At 46.6% G+C, this 15,501-nt stretch overlaps 1 pseudogene; it reads left to right on the top strand.

Moving 5' to 3' along the window:
• Window positions 1-12,691, top strand: part of LOC142427461 (ribosome biogenesis protein NSA2 homolog pseudogene) — a 45,384-nt pseudogene extending 32,693 nt beyond the window's left edge.
• The last annotated feature ends 2,810 nt before the right edge of the window (window positions 12,692-15,501 follow it).

The raw sequence follows: 15,501 nt of genomic DNA, 5'->3' as shown, positions 1-15,501 counted from the left end.
GTCATGGTGGGGTGATACTTGCGTCTGCTTTTGGTGTCCTGTGTAAATGAGTGTGTTTCTGTGAATTCTTGGACAGCACGACGGCCTCGTGTTTCGTCTCCATCATCTGGATGATTTGTCTTTGTCCTGTTTAAGATTTAATAAAGGTGTCTCTATAACTTATATTTAAACTCAGGGTCTCCTTCTTCCCTTAGGACAGTTGGAATGCGCTCACATTGCACAGCGGCCCTATCAGTGAGCTGGAACATGCTAATGTTTGTGAGGACGGCATGGGGCCAGACAATGTTTTATTCTATTGAACATGAACAATATGTTGCCATGAATTGGAGCTCAGTTGATAGAAACCAGTGTAGTGGGTTCTGCACTGGACTGCAAACCACAAGTCAGCAGTTTGAAAACACCAGCAGTCCCTTGAGAGAAAATGAGCCTTTCTACTCCCCTAAAGATGACAGTCTCAGAGACCCACGGGGGCAGTTCTGCCCTGTCCCATGGGCCACCATGAGTTGGAATCAACTTGATGGCAGTGACAATAGTAACCGAATGGACGTGAATATTATTAACCTTGTATTTTGCATATACTATGTGTTAGTCTGGGTACTTTAGAGAAGCAAATCTACAGAAACCCATGTATAAGAGAGAATTTTACATAAAGGGTGAGTGCACATCAAGAAAACATCCCAACCCAGTACTGCCCAAGCCCACAAGTCCAACATTAACCACTATGTCTGACACCAATCCACAAAGTCCTCCTCCATCTCACAAAACACACACTATGATGCTGACCGCAGGAGGCAAGCCAAGTCAGTGAGCATGTAAGCATCTCCACACTGACAGGGGTCTCCACACGGCTGCTCAAGCACCCAGGGATGATTCGGGGATGCAGATCCATGTGGTTTCTCCTTGTGGATGTCTTACAGGAAGTGACCCTTGCCAGCGGAAGCAGGGAACTGGCTAAGGCAGCTGCACCCTGGTCTGAGTATCACAAAGCAAGAGACCCGAGAACTAGAAAGGCGAGGTTCACTGAGCCATTTAACTCTCCACCCTTCAATTAATCCTACATGTGTTTATCAGTCAGGTTGGCACAATAAACTTTAACGATATCATGCTGTTACTACTTCCCCTTCTTTGTTGGACTATTGCTCAGAATTCAATACTCAACCAACAGGCCACACCCCTGCAGGGTCTTACTGGCATGTCCTGTCCAGGTTCCCTCTCCATTCTTTGTTTACTAGAGTCCGTTTCTGGGATAGATACTTTCTTTGTCCGCCTTAGAAAAGGGAGCCTGGAGGTATCATGGTTTCATGTTGGGTTGCAATCTGAAAAGTCAGCAGCTACTCTGAGAGAGACAGGGCTGTCTTCTCTCATACAGAGTTACAGTCTCAGAAACTCACAGGGGCAGTTCTTCCCTGACCTATAGGGTCACTATGAGTTGGCATTGACTCGGTGGCAGTGAATTTGAGATTGTGGAGAAAGCGTGATGACCCAGTTGGATAATTAGACCCTCTTTTTGTCCTTTAGAATCCTGGGGCATTATCCTAGCACACGGGAGGGACTGAATAAAGGGTATCGGAATGAAAAAGCAATCGAGGGAAAGTTTGCAAACTTCTTTGCTGTGCCGATGGGCTGGTTAGGGCCGCTGGCTCCCGTGTCTCACTCTTCTTTTGTTACTTTTTAAAGATCTGCCCCAAAGAAACTCCCTCTTCCTTTTCAAGCTCTGTCTCATCTTCCAGGTTGGGCAGGAAATGAATAAGAAAAGGAAATGTCTTGTTTAAACAGTGGGCACAGAGAGGAACCACAAAACTCAAGCTCACCCCAACACACACGAGACCCCCAATGCACGCGGTTTCTTCTGCACTGTAAGCCTTCGTGACACAGAAGAGAAATGGGTCGGCCTGAATTTCTTTCAGGGGCTTGAGCCCCTGCTTAAGGCCTGTAAAATGATCAGAAGACTAGGGTGCCTAAGTGTATCCAGAGAGCTGCCTACCAGCGTTCCCTCCGCATGCGAGGTGTATGGAGAGGGGGCCCAGGGGAGGGGGGAAGACAGACCAGGAGGCCTCTCACCTGCAATTGTAGCCCTGGCGGCTGCATCCTTCCTGGTAGCCATTCTCATATAGTCCCCTTCCTCCTGGCTTCTGCCCCTGCAAATAGAACAGGGGTCTGGGTTTGGACAATATTGAGGCAATTTACCCAGAATCTCATTTTCTCTGTCAGAGCTTAAGTGTCGAGTTTGGGGTACCCACGTCGCCTGTGACTTCAAGGAACCTGGCGTTTCTGGGTTTGATGTGTCTTCACTTTAACACAGAGCACACCCCCAGCTGGTTAATGATCATGAACTGTCATGGCAGGCCCCCTGGAAAGGTGACAGTGATGGATGGGCTTGCAGCGCTGTGGAGGGAGATGGGTCCGTGCAGGGGCAGGAGGTTTACTTAAGCCAGGGCTGATAATAGCCCTGCTCGGCTCCAAGTGGCCCCTCCATCACTGGTCAGCAGGACTGTAATGGGATAAGGAGAAGGAACGGGCTCCCCTGTCTGCGGAGCCCTCAGAAGGGCTACTGCTCACCCTCCTTGTCTTGTCGACCAAATAAGAGCATTCCTGGAAGACTCAGATGGATTTTACATCTCCTGCCAGGGAAGGGCGGGGAGCCTATTTCTGGAACCAAAACCACCCTATCATCTTTGTTCCTTTAGCTTCCTCTCCCTGGAGGCTCATGTTTGCCTGCCTTAGACAGGCGAAAACAACCTCCATGGAAAGTGGGGTGTGAGTCCGCCTCTATACGAGCCATCATCTCCGGAGCCCCTGCGAGTTAACCCTGGAACGAGAATCGCAGCAGACTCCCCCACCTCTGTGGAGGCTGGCTAAGGGACTGGATTTGGGAAGATAAGATGACCTTAACAATCATTTCAAAAGAAGTTGAAACCCTATCTTTGCATCTGATATGTTGGTCATTGTCCAGTGCAGAAATTTGGGACAATAGATAACGTGTTTAGGAAAATATCAAGATTACCACTTCTGGGTGTAAACTCTGCCCAGTAAGGACAAGTGAATCAAAACTCACTGCGATGGAGTTGATGTCGACTCCTAGTGACTGTCGGACAGAGGAGAACTGCCCCTGTGGGTTGCCAAGACTAACTCTTTACAGTGGTGGAAAGCCTCAACTTCCTGAGGAGCACATGGGGTTTTGAACTGCTGACCTTGCCCTTACCAGCCCAGTGTGTAACCAACCAAGTCACCAAGTTTTCTTAAGGACCAACAAGAGAAGCAATAGTCAATTCTCTTAGTGAAAAGGGTGGAAGGAGCGCCCCTCCTCCGTTGCTCTCTTTCGAATTCATGTGAGATAACTTGTCATTGTAGAATCTTTGTCTTTCTAAGCAGTATGTAAATATAACTTTAAGTCATTGAGTGGATGCATGATGACTTTTCCTGCCTTCTGAAAGATTAGCATAAACTCAGGAAGCCCAGCCCTGTCTCTGAGCCAGAAAGGTGAGAAAATTACCTATTATCTGTAAAATACGATGCAATAATTGTGCCCCCTACCTATAGAATAAGGAGCGCCATTAGTTAAGTGCTTGGCGGCTAACTGAAATATCTGAAGTTTGAATGTACTAGCAGCTCCTAGACAAAGATCTGGCTGCCTGCTTCGGTGTGAGGATTCCCCAAACCACTGCTGCAGACCCTATACAGGGTTTCAGGCCAGTAAAGCTTTATGGGAGCAGAACGCCTCATCCTGCTCCCCACAGAGGGTGGGTGGGTTTGAACCACCAACTTTGAGGACTTAGCCCACAGCACCACTAGGGTCTCTTCTGTAGAGATTACAACCTTGGAAGCCCAGTGGAGCAGTTCTGCCCTGCTCTCCAGGGCCTCTCAGACTCAACCCCACAACCATGGGTTATCCATATAATGGTTCAGGTTTTCTCCTGCTTTTGCCATCTCTTTAGTGGACTGTCTATCATGTATCACCCGCTGGTAATGCTTACTCAGTAATAAAACTTTTTCTTTCGCTTGAAGAGGTTTTCTGGGATGGGAGTAAGTTAGTTTATTGTGCCAACCTGGATGATAAACACATGTGAAGTTAATTGAAGGGTGGAGAGAGAAATGGCTCAGTAAGCCTCGCCTTTCTAGTTCTCGGGTCTCTTGCTTTCTGATGGTCAGACCAGGGTGCAGCTGCCTTAGCCAGTTCCCTGCTTCAGCTGGCAAGGCTCACTTCCTGTAAGACATCCTGGAGGAGCAGCCACATGGATGTACCTCGATGCAGCCCTGGATGCTGGAGCAGCCGTGTGGAGACCCCTGTCAGCACTGAGATACTTCCATGCTCACTGATTTGGCTTTCCTCCTGTAGTCGGCATCACAGTGTATGTTTTGTGAGTTGGAGGAGGACTTTGTGGATTGGTGCTGGACATATGGGTTAATGTTGGACTTGTGGGCTTGGGCAGCATTGGATTGGGATGTTTTCTCGATGCACACTTAACCTTTATATAAAACTCTCCCTTGTACATGAGTTTCTGTGGATTTGTTTCTATAACGTATCCAGGCTAACACAGGAGTTACTAAGAGCTGGTCCCCCAGCCCATAGTACGGGATGCCTTCCAATAAAATGCACCTGGGGAAGAATACCCAAGGTGCCCCCTTACCACACATGGAGCCATGCATCTCACGTTCCATTAAAATAAACTCTCAGGGAAATGGCCTGACCAGACACCCCTCCTTTGGAGATGTCACATTTGGATCACCAGGGGATCTTTCATCTGCTGGAGCCCAGGCAGAGAGCCTCGCTATCAAGGCCCCCTGATAATTGTGTAGTGTAAGGGCAAATACTTGATGGAGACATTTAATTGGCTTCCCGCTTGCTACATTCAGCAGCCTGTGGCCCCTCCGTGGTGCTGGAGCGCATAAACACCGGGTTTTGGTAAATAAACTCAGGCTATCATGCAACTGTTCTACATGCACTTAACCTGTGACTGACAGCTCGCCTGGGAAGACTTAGCGTCTCGAGCCGGAGCTTTTGGGGGCAGACGCTCCGAGGTTCCAAGATAAACAAATCTGTCGGTGAGAGTGACCAGAGTGTTAGGTCAGTCCGAGGGTCACTTCTAGGTCATCCTGCTGGGAGCTCAGTTCTGCTTTGTGTTTATCCTGGGCAGAGAAGCAGGAGGGGCCAGAGCCGAGGGCTGGGTCTCTCTGCTGGGAAAACATCTCTGGCTGGCTCATCAGTGTCTCTGCGAGGGAGCCAATGCCCATCCTGTTCTGCACCAGCAGAAAGGGTGCTGGGTTTACTGGAGTGGCTGTGGAAATACAGACTGAAGGTTACATGGGTCAGCTCACCTGAGCTGCAAAATGCTACATATGAAGAGCATGATCCACCATGATGGAGTGGGGTTTGCTTTCTGGGAATACAAGACTGTTTCAGCATTTGAAGATCAATCAAGGTAACCCACGGATCAATTATATGTTCCTATCCATCAATACAAAACAGACATCTGACAACACTCTGTACCATTCTTGATAAAGACTTAAAAGAATAGAAGAGAACTTCCTTAATTTGACACCGAACATCCACGAAACACTATCTAACCCCTAGTAACATGTAGAGAACATCTAGCTAACATTAAACTAAAAACTCTCACCGCCATTGTGTCGATGCTGACCCATAACGACCCCATAGGACTGAGGAAGAACTGCTCCTGGGGGGTTCCGAGCCTGTAACTCTTTACGGGAATAGAAAGCCCAATTTCCCTCCGTCAGAGCAGGGTGATGGTCTCGAACGGCTGACCTTGAAGAAATAACGTGATTCCTATTTGCAGATGACATGATTAACTACATAAGAAATCCCAAGGAATCAAAACAACAACAACAAAATCCTCCTATAAGAGTAAAGGAGTTCAGGAATGTCACACGATGTTGTTAGTTGTTGAGTGCCAATTCGTAGTGACCCTGTGTACAAAGGATTGAAACACGGTCTGGTTCTGTGCCAGCCTTACGATTGTTATGCTGGGAGCCTTGCTGCTGCCACTGTCCTTGGCGGGCTCTTCTTGTTTCACTGACCCTCAGCTTTGCCAAGCATGATGTCCTTTTCAGGGACGAGGTCCCTCCTGATAATATGGCCACAGTTCCTCAGCAAAGTCTCTCCAGTCTCCTTTCTGACTGTCCTTCCAAAAAGATTTGTTTGTTCTTCTGGAAATCCATGATACTTTCAATATTCTTCCCTGATACTGTCCTTCAAACGCATCACTTCTGCTCCAGTTGTTAGTAGTAGCTGTTTGCTTGTGCATGCATATGACATCACAAGATAAGCAGACAAAAATCATGCATATTTCTATGTCCTAACAATGAATACATGCAACAAACATAAAAAATACAATATTATTTACGCTCATTTTAAAAAAGAGAGATAAAAGAGTTGATAGTGACTCAGAGTGGTTCTGCAGGATTGGTAGAACTGCCGTGTGGTTTCTGAAACTCTAACACTTTAAAAGAGTAGAAAGTCTTGTCTTCCTCCCCAAAGAGAAATTCTTACGTGTATATCTAGAAAAACATATAAAACCAAAACACTCCATCAAACTCACTGGCATCGAGTCAACTCTGAGTCATGGTAGTTTCTGGGGCTGTAAATGTTTGTGAAAGTAGGATTGCTTTATTTTTGCTCCCATGGAGGAGTTGGTTTCTAACTGCTAACCTCACAGTTAGCAGCTCAATTCATATCTGACACACATATATGGAACTGATATACTGATAACTGAAAAATATGCAAGAAAGAAATTCTGTAAGATTTGTTCATGAATTGGAAGACTCAACATAGTAAAGATGCTAATTCTCCCAGAATTGATATAATTTTAATGCAATTCCTATAAAAGTCCTAGGAAGATCCTTAATATCAAAGAAGTAACTTTGAAGACTAAGGTTGTCCGACTCAAGCTATGGTATTTTCAGTCAACTCAGATTCATGATTAACTGAACAATGATTAAGAAAGACTAAAGAAGAATTCATGCCTTTGAATTAGTGTTTATAATGAATATTAAATAATACCATGAACTGCCAGAGAAAGAACACATTTGTGTTGGGAGTAGTACAGCCAGAATGCTCCTTAGAAGTGAGTCCTAAGGGGTAATGTTCCTTATTTTGTGTGCCAGTCTGTTATTTTTCTAAAAGGTGAACTCGGGGATATTTTCAGCTCAAGAATATATTAGGGTGACAGTTTCGGGCAGCTTGATTTTTTTAAAAGACTTTGAATGATAATCTATGTCTCTCCCGCCCCCCATTCTAGCAAGGTTCATTTATTGTCTCTAATTAGAAGTTTTTGTAGGCATAACTTAAATAGGATCACTATGGTGGGAATTGACTCAACAGCAGTGAGTCTGGCTAGGATATGTACCTAGGTGTGGCAGTTACTGGATCATATGCCCAAAACCCAACTCACTGTTACAGATCGATTCTGATTCCTAATGCCCAAAAAGTATAGAACGGAGATTTCAGAGATTGTGAATCTTTACAGTAGAAAGTCTTCTCTTTTTCATTTTGAGTAGATGGTGGGTTTGAACTACTAACCTTGTAACTAGCAGCCCAAAGTGTAACCCACTACACCAACAGGGCCCTTGGGCTGAGTCATAAGATATTCCTAAAATCTCTAGTTTTTTGAAGAAGCACATTTCCCCCAGTAGTTGCCGTGGTACAGTCCCGCCAGTAATGAGCCAATGTGCCACACTCTCCACATCCTCACGAACTTTGTTCTTCAGTCATCAGTGCTGTTGGGGTGGGAGGGAATCTCTTTGTCAATTTTGGTGGGGTTTTTTTCTATTTAAAACTTTTTAATTTCTCATCATTTTGTAGTTTTTATTTAATCATTTTATTGGGGGCTCGTACAACTTTTATCACAATCCATACATATATCCATTGTGTCAAGCACGTTTGTACATTTGTTGCCATCATCATTCTCAAAACATTTGCTTTCTACTTGAGCCCTTAATATCAGCTTCTTTCCCCCTCCCTCCCCGCTCTTCCCTCCCTCATGAACCCGTCATAATTCATTATTTTGTCATATCCTACTTACACTGTCCGATGTCTCCCTTCATCCACTTTTCTGTTGTCCATCCCCCAGAGAGGAGGTTATATGTAGATCCTTGTGATCCGGTCCTCCTTTCTACCCCACCTTTTATTTGCATCTTTTCTGGATTCAGTTCTCAAATCCTCAAAACAAAAATGAAACCAATCCCTGTCATGGAGTTGATTTTAATTCATATGATTTTACCCTGTAGGGTAGGGCAGGCCAGAACTGCCTCTGTGGATTTCTGAGAATGTAACTTTTTCTATTTATTTTTAAACCCAAAAGCAAATACAAATTTATTTCATATACTTTGTGCAGATGATTTTTAAAAAATTCATTTTATTGGGGACTTGTGCAGCTCTTATCACAATCCATATATACATCCACTGTGTCAAGCGCATTTGTACATACGTTGCCTTCATCAGAGAATGTAACTCTTTATGAGAATGGAAAACCTCATCTTTCTCTTGGGGTGTGGCTGTTGGTTCTGAACATGTGAGCTCACAGTTCGCAGCCCAATGTGTCACCACCATTCCACTAGGGCTCCTTCTCAGAGAGTAAAATATCACTGCCATCGAATGTATGCCAATTAATAGCAACCATATAGGAGAGGGTAGAACGACCCCCGTGAGTTTGTGAGGCTATGCCTCTTCCTGAGTAGAAAGCCTCGTCTTTCTCTCACAGAGGGGCTGAGGGTTTTGAACCGATGACCTTGCAAGTAGCAACCCAAAGGATAACCCACCACAAGACCAAGGCTCCTTTTCTTAGACACTAGGGGGCTTCAAAAAGTTCCCAATAAATTCCATCATCTATTTTTTTTGCCTGGAACTTTTTAATGGAAGCCTTCTCATTGTAGAGAAAAGAAATGCTGACTTCTGATTGGGATTTATTCATGAAAGAAAATGCAAGACTGTCTGGTTGTGAAAGATCCTATTTAAAATAGTTTGACTATTCGCAACCCAATGAAGGTAGATACAGAACGTCTGATGCGTTTCCATGGGTGAAATATGACAGCCATATCCCTGAGGGTTCTCAGGTTGCTCCCAACTTGCTTTTCAAATCAATGGGATTTTCCACAGCATGACACATGCAAAATGCCCTTTATTTTCTCATTTGGGGTTTTGTAGCCCCATGTGGGTGCCCTGGTGGCATAGATTGTGTGGTGGGCTGCTAACCACAAGACCAGCAGTTCAAAACCAACAGCCACTCAAAGGCAGTAAAACAAGGCTTTCCAAGGGCTCAAGTAGAAAGAACGTGTTTTGAGAACTATGATGGCAACAAATGTACAAATGGGCTTGACACGATGGATCGATGGATCGATGGATCGATGGATGGATGGTGATAAGAGTTGTATGAGCCCCCAATAAAATGATTAAACAATAACAAAACAGGCTTTCAACTCCTGTAAAGATTTCCAGTCTCAGCAGCTCACAGGGACAGTTCTGCTCTGTCCTATGGGGTTGCTATGCGTTAGACTAGGTGACAGTGAGTTTAGTTTGTATTTTGAGAGATTAGAGATTTTACTTAACTTTAAAACAAAACAAATGTAAGGGATGAATCTTTTAGGTGCCATCAAGTCGGTTTCTGGCCCACAGGGACCCTCTTATACCCGAACACATGCTCGGTCCTGTGCCATCCCCACCAGGGCTCTTATGCTCGAGCTGTTGTTGCAGCCGTTAGGTCAGTCCATCCTGTCAAGGCCCTTCCTCTTTTCCCTGCCCCTCTACCTTACCAAGCACGATGTCCTCTACATGTCCAAAGTACATACCACAAGGACTCGCCATCCTTGCCTCTAAGGAGCACTCTGGACTTACTTCTTCCAAGATGGGTTTGTCCTTTTAGCAGCCCATGATACTTTCAGTCTTCTTCAAATGCATCAATTCAGGAGCTCTCATGGTCTAACAGGTTATGTATTGGGCTTCTAACCACAAGGTCAATAGTTTGAAACCACCAGCTGCTGAGAGAAAGTTTTCTGCTTCTATAAAACCTAGTCTCAGAAACCTATAGAGGCAGTTCTATGCTGTCCTATGGGGTCACTGTGAATCATCTTCAGCTTGCTGCCAATGAAAGTGGATGGATAGATGATTTTGGTTTTTCCTCAATTCCTCTATAAAAAATGAGTCTGCAAACAAACTCCAGGATTCTTCTTCTTGAGTACATGGGTAGATCTAGATACCCTTGGAAATTGTATGCCATATTTTGGTATATATGTAAAGCTTTTTTGGAGAGAGACCCTGTAGCTTTCGAGGGATTTTCCAAATTCCAGAAAGTATAAGAAGCCCTATTTTAATGAATCCCATAGATCAAGAAGTAGAAAGAACTAGAACGAGGTGGGGAAGAGCATATACATAATTGTGTTAGGGAGTGTGCTCCCAGCCTTTCAAAGTCTGCCTCAAATACCTCCCACTCAGCCAGGCTTTCTCTGCTCAGCCCCAGCCCCAGCCCCAACTTCAAAACCATCTTTCTCAGAAACCCCAACATCTTTATTTGCGTCTCTTAGAAGACACTTCTCACCCTTTACAGTGTCTTAGAATCTAGGCTGCACCTTCGTTCCCCCAGCTCCAAACTCTCATGGATTTGGTCGAAGTAGACCATGTTTGAATATTTGCTGGGTGAGTGAATGAATTATACACCTTACCATTCAAATTGTCAGTAGGTCCTTAAAGATTTGGTGGCTGCTGTTGCAAAAATGACCCGGCGCACTTGGCAATGGGAATTCTAGGTGACTTACCTTTTCAGTAAGGAGTCCCGGAAGCGCAGTGGGTTGCCGTGGGCTAGAAGCTATGCTATAAATGGCAAGGTCAGCAGTTGGAAACCACCAGTGACCCTGAGAGAGAAAGAAGGGGCTTTCTCTCAGTCTTGGAAATCCATAGGGGCAGTTCTACCTTGTCCTACAGGGTCACTAGGGGTTGGAATGGACTCAATGGCAGTGAGTTTGGTTTTTTAATGTATCTATTCAATATGCTGAGAGAAAGTGGAAGCTGTTGGGCATTGAATAGGCTTTCACGTGATACAAGCTGCCCAGTGGAGAAGACACGGGCATTCCTTCTGAACACCCATGCATAAGACACAGTGAATGGCCCTTAGCTCTCCTAGACCCAGCTGAGTCATGGAATTGAAAATTTCACCCTTGCTTTTCCCAGTTGCTTCACCCAGGAAATAACTTTAAAAATCCTACAATACCTTGATTTTCTATTCTCTTCACGGTGATAAAAAACAAACCCAGTAAAACAGCAACACCAAACCCATGCTGTTGAGGGTGACCCCGAGTGGGTCAGGGTGGAACTGTGGGCCACAGAGTGTTCCATGACTGTCACCTTTCAGAAGATTTGCCAGGCTTTTCTTCCGAGGTACCTTTGACTAGACTCAGACCTCCAACCTTTTAGTTAGCAACTGGGCTCATTAATCGTTGTCACCACCCAGGGACTCTGCTTTGGGGTTAACTCTCTTCTTTTAAGGTGGGTTAGGTAGACATGTGAGTCTTTTCTGTGCTAGTGGAATTTGCCCCAACTTCCCTAGGCATTGCCTCCTGCCCCTGTCTTGCATTCTTGGCTTTTGAAGAGGAGAGGCAAACCCCTCTCTTAGCTGGGATTGCGGACTTAAACAAACGCAGCCGTGTGGAGCTATTGTCTTGGGAAACCTGGCTTGGGACACTTTACCAAGTGTCTGCAAACACTGCGATGTGGTGAACTGCCCACCGCTAACCCACAGCCCATTGTCTCTTTCAGGCCTGCTCAACCCTGAAAGGGTCTTGTGATACAAGGTAGAGGGTGGGCGGGAGCCAGCCTGTGGGAATCCCTCAGCTGGGGCTTTGGGCGAGGGAATTGTGTTGCTGTTTGTTTAAACAGCCTGAGTGTAATTGGGATTGTTTAGGTTGCCTGAGATGTTTGGGAAAGTGGGGGAAGGGAGGCGACTTGCTGGGTTGGGGGGGGCGGGTCGGAGTCCCCACCAGGGACTTTGATGGGTGGCTGGCTGGGGGGTTGTCAGCATCCTGACTGTGGCGAAGCCAGTGGGAAGGATGGTCCTTCCCAGCTTGGGTCGGACCATGTAGGCTACAAAACCGTAAAGCTAAAACTTCAGGGGTTGGTGAGAATATCTAACTGAAAACCAATCCTCTATGTTTAAATGATAGCAATTACGAACAACACAAACATCTCGACACTTGCTTTCCAGATCTTACTTAAAAAAGAAAAAAAAAAGCCACACCAATCATTGTAATGACCTGTCCAGGCTTCGGTTAAAGAGGTAAGCATGCAGAGTGGAGAACTCTGTCCAAGTGGTTCCGTCACTTCTCCGGAGACAGCGTTTCCATGAGGGTGTGTTCCACAGCCTAGAGGGCGGGGGGGGGGGGGGGGAACCTTTGTTTTTTGTTATAAACTCAGAGAAAAGGACAGAGAGAGTTAAAAAAAATTAGAAGAATTTGGGACTAATTGAAGGAAGCCCCGTCATGCTGGGCCTGACCCAAGTGCGCTGGCCCCTGGTCATCAGGACACCCCGGGAGCAAGGAGATACCCCCCAGAGTGGTCATCTGCCGAAGGATGCGTCCCACAGACAACATGCTGCTGGAGAAGATGAGCGAACACAAGGTACAGGAGTTCCCCGCAGGCCAAGCCTGTGTCTCAGAGAGTTCGAGCACTGGGTCAGACCACAAAGGGTAAACCGGTTGAATCTGAATTTGAATTAAGAGCCTTTTGATTTCAGAAACCCTTTCTTTGCACTATAGGAAAACTAACCTCCAAAAAGAATAAAAATGTAAAGGTCATCCCCATGCAGGTTTAAACCAACCAAGCAAGCATCTTTTTTGGATTTGCTAATGACACATCACATCTAGGTCCTCAGCTAAATAAGTAATTGGGCCTGGGAAGGACGCGAGGGCTGTGTGCCGCAGAGCGGCCCGCACTCTGAGAGCACCATGGGATCAAGTAGAACAGCCCCTTAGGCTTCGGAGGGGGGCCTCCTTCTGGGAGCGCATCCCCAGGTATTTCTTCTGAGGCGCCTCCAGTGGGTTTGAACTGCCTGCCTTTCGGCTAGCAGCGAGCACTCACCTGTCGTGCCCCCAGTGCTCCTGGAAGGAAGGGCAGAGAAGCTGAGAGAACACTGCACGCTCACTGGCTTTCTCACTGGGTCTGTTGCTGTGATAGCTACCTCCAAGCTGACTCTTAGCAACCACAAGTGTGCAGAGCCAAGTGGTCCCAGAGGACTCACCACCTGAGTCCCTCCCCATGCATCGTGACCCCTGTGGGTTTCAGAGGCTATAACTCTTTCAGGGAGCAGGAAGCCTCCTCTTCCTCCCTCACAGAGGCTGGTGAGTTTGAACTACTGACCTTGTGGTTAGCAGCGCAGGATGTAACTCAGCCCCCTTTTGAGTAGAACGAACAGTGCTCCACAGGGCTGTCCTGGCTGTCATCTTTGGAAGCAGATCACCGGGCCTTGCTTCTGAGGTGCCTCTGGGTGGTTTCCGACTGCCCTCCTTTCTGCTCATGGCCCAGTGCTTAGTCATTGGTGCCGGTGATTCTGCGTGATTTGTGGACAGAGTGCTCGCCGTCCTCATTTTAAAAGCGGATTACATTTCTTCGAGATTTCCCCTTCTTCTCAGTTAAAATAAATTGTTTCTGGTCAAACATTCTGCCCTGGGCTAGTGGAACTCACAGGGAGCCCGTCTCCTTCATGGCGAACAGGAGCATCTCTTCAAACACCGAGGGAAGGTTTGCACACCCCTAGGTCCATGCCACTGCTTGCTAGCACCACGGCGGCTCTGGAAGGACCTTGGTGTGCTTCCAGAAAGCCCGCTTTTTGGTGGCCATGAACCAGAGCCACGCGGTGTCTGCCTCCTGGCAGCGCCCTTGCCCTGGGCTCGGAGGCTTGGAAGGCAGGAGTCAAAGCGCGTTTCAAGAGCAGACCATGACACACGTATTTCACGGCAGCCAGGAGCTTCTGCTAGCACTCTGGCTCTTCTGACACCGGAAGGCCGCCTGTCTCCACGCACTTGAAAAGGACCCGTTTCACTGAAGTAGAGGGAATATTTGCAGTGTGTGTAAAAGCAAACAGGGGATGGCGGCTGGCAAGGGCCTGGGCAGCCAGACACAGACCCTGTCTTTGTATCAGTCCGTGCCCTTCCTGGGGGTGGGGGGTGGGGGTGGGGGGTGTGTGTTTCTGGGGGCCCAGAGGAGCTGTGACCTGCAGCGCTGCTGGCCACCATCTGTACCCAGAGATCACCAGCGGAGGCCCCCATGGGCCACACAGGGTGGGGTTGTGAGAGCCTGCTGGCTGAGCCCAGAGTTACTATTTCGTTCCCACCCCATGAAAATGTTATACTGATGCATTCTGGAATAACTTTTTGCATCGTGGTGTTCTAAGATACACTCAAGTTGTCAAAAGTCAGATTAAATGTAGGTTCCTTTCATACCTTATTCAAGAGTACTACTTCCTCCCCAAGCCCCTACCCAGACTCCAAACACGGAAAGGTTTAAACTTGGTTTGCATGATGGCGATTGGCAATAGGCAAGTGTGTTGGTCATCGGTGTTTCCTGCAGGTTTGCTTAGAGCAGTGGTTCTCAACCTGTGGGTCGCCACCTCTTTGGGGGTCAAACGACCCTTTCACAGGGGTCACCCGATTCATAATAGTAGTAAAATGACAGTGATTAAGTAACAATGAAAATGTTATGGTTGGGGGGGTCACCACAACGTGAGGAGCTGTATTAAAGGATCGCTGCACAAGGAAGGTTGAGAACGCTGGTCTAGAAGTTCAAAACAATGGGGCTTGTCTTAAAGGCTTCTATGTATTTTAGGCTGGAGAGTTCGTTCGTCTGATGAGGTGCAGAGTTTGGCGGTGGAGCTAGATGTCCCTTCATGTGGACAGCCCACGTCACAGTTGAAGACTGACTAAAGATGAATGTCTACAGTTTAGAAAGAATAATCACCATTGTTTTAAAATTGAATTCTGTTGCATGTGTTAGTTCTAAGACGACTGACCTGCTTTGAGAGTCCAGATGGCTCTTAGATATCTGGGTAGAGCAGCAGGGTAGGTGCTAAGGCTCTTTCCCCCAGAACGACCCAAGAACAAGTCTATTTGTCCCAAGTTTAGTTTCTGTGTTAATCTTTCCCAAAGACAGCGTCAGGTTGGACTCAGAACTACGTGCTCTGGAAGCAAATGTTGGGGTTCAAATGCCAGTGTCACCACTTACTCTGTGTGGTCTTGGGTGAGTAGGGTTCTCCTTGTTTCTGTGTCTGAGGACATAAAATAGGCATTGCTATAGGAAAGATCGTACGAGAGGCCGCTTCAGAACGTTAGGGGGAAACCCATAGTTTTTCCATTCAACTTTTGCATAAACTTTTTTGCAGCCCCTTTGTATGGAAACTCATGTGCTGAGCACACAGTAGGTGCTCAATGAACAAAAGCCACTTTTATTAGTGTTGTTAGTTGACACTGTCAGCTCGGACTCATGTCAACCTCATTGTCCAATCTCAA

This window comes from Tenrec ecaudatus, chromosome 15 (genome assembly GCF_050624435.1).
Source record: "Tenrec ecaudatus isolate mTenEca1 chromosome 15, mTenEca1.hap1, whole genome shotgun sequence".
In the NCBI taxonomy this organism is placed as follows: Eukaryota; Metazoa; Chordata; class Mammalia; order Afrosoricida; family Tenrecidae; genus Tenrec; species Tenrec ecaudatus.
This window is presented reverse-complemented; position numbering and strand designations above follow the sequence as displayed.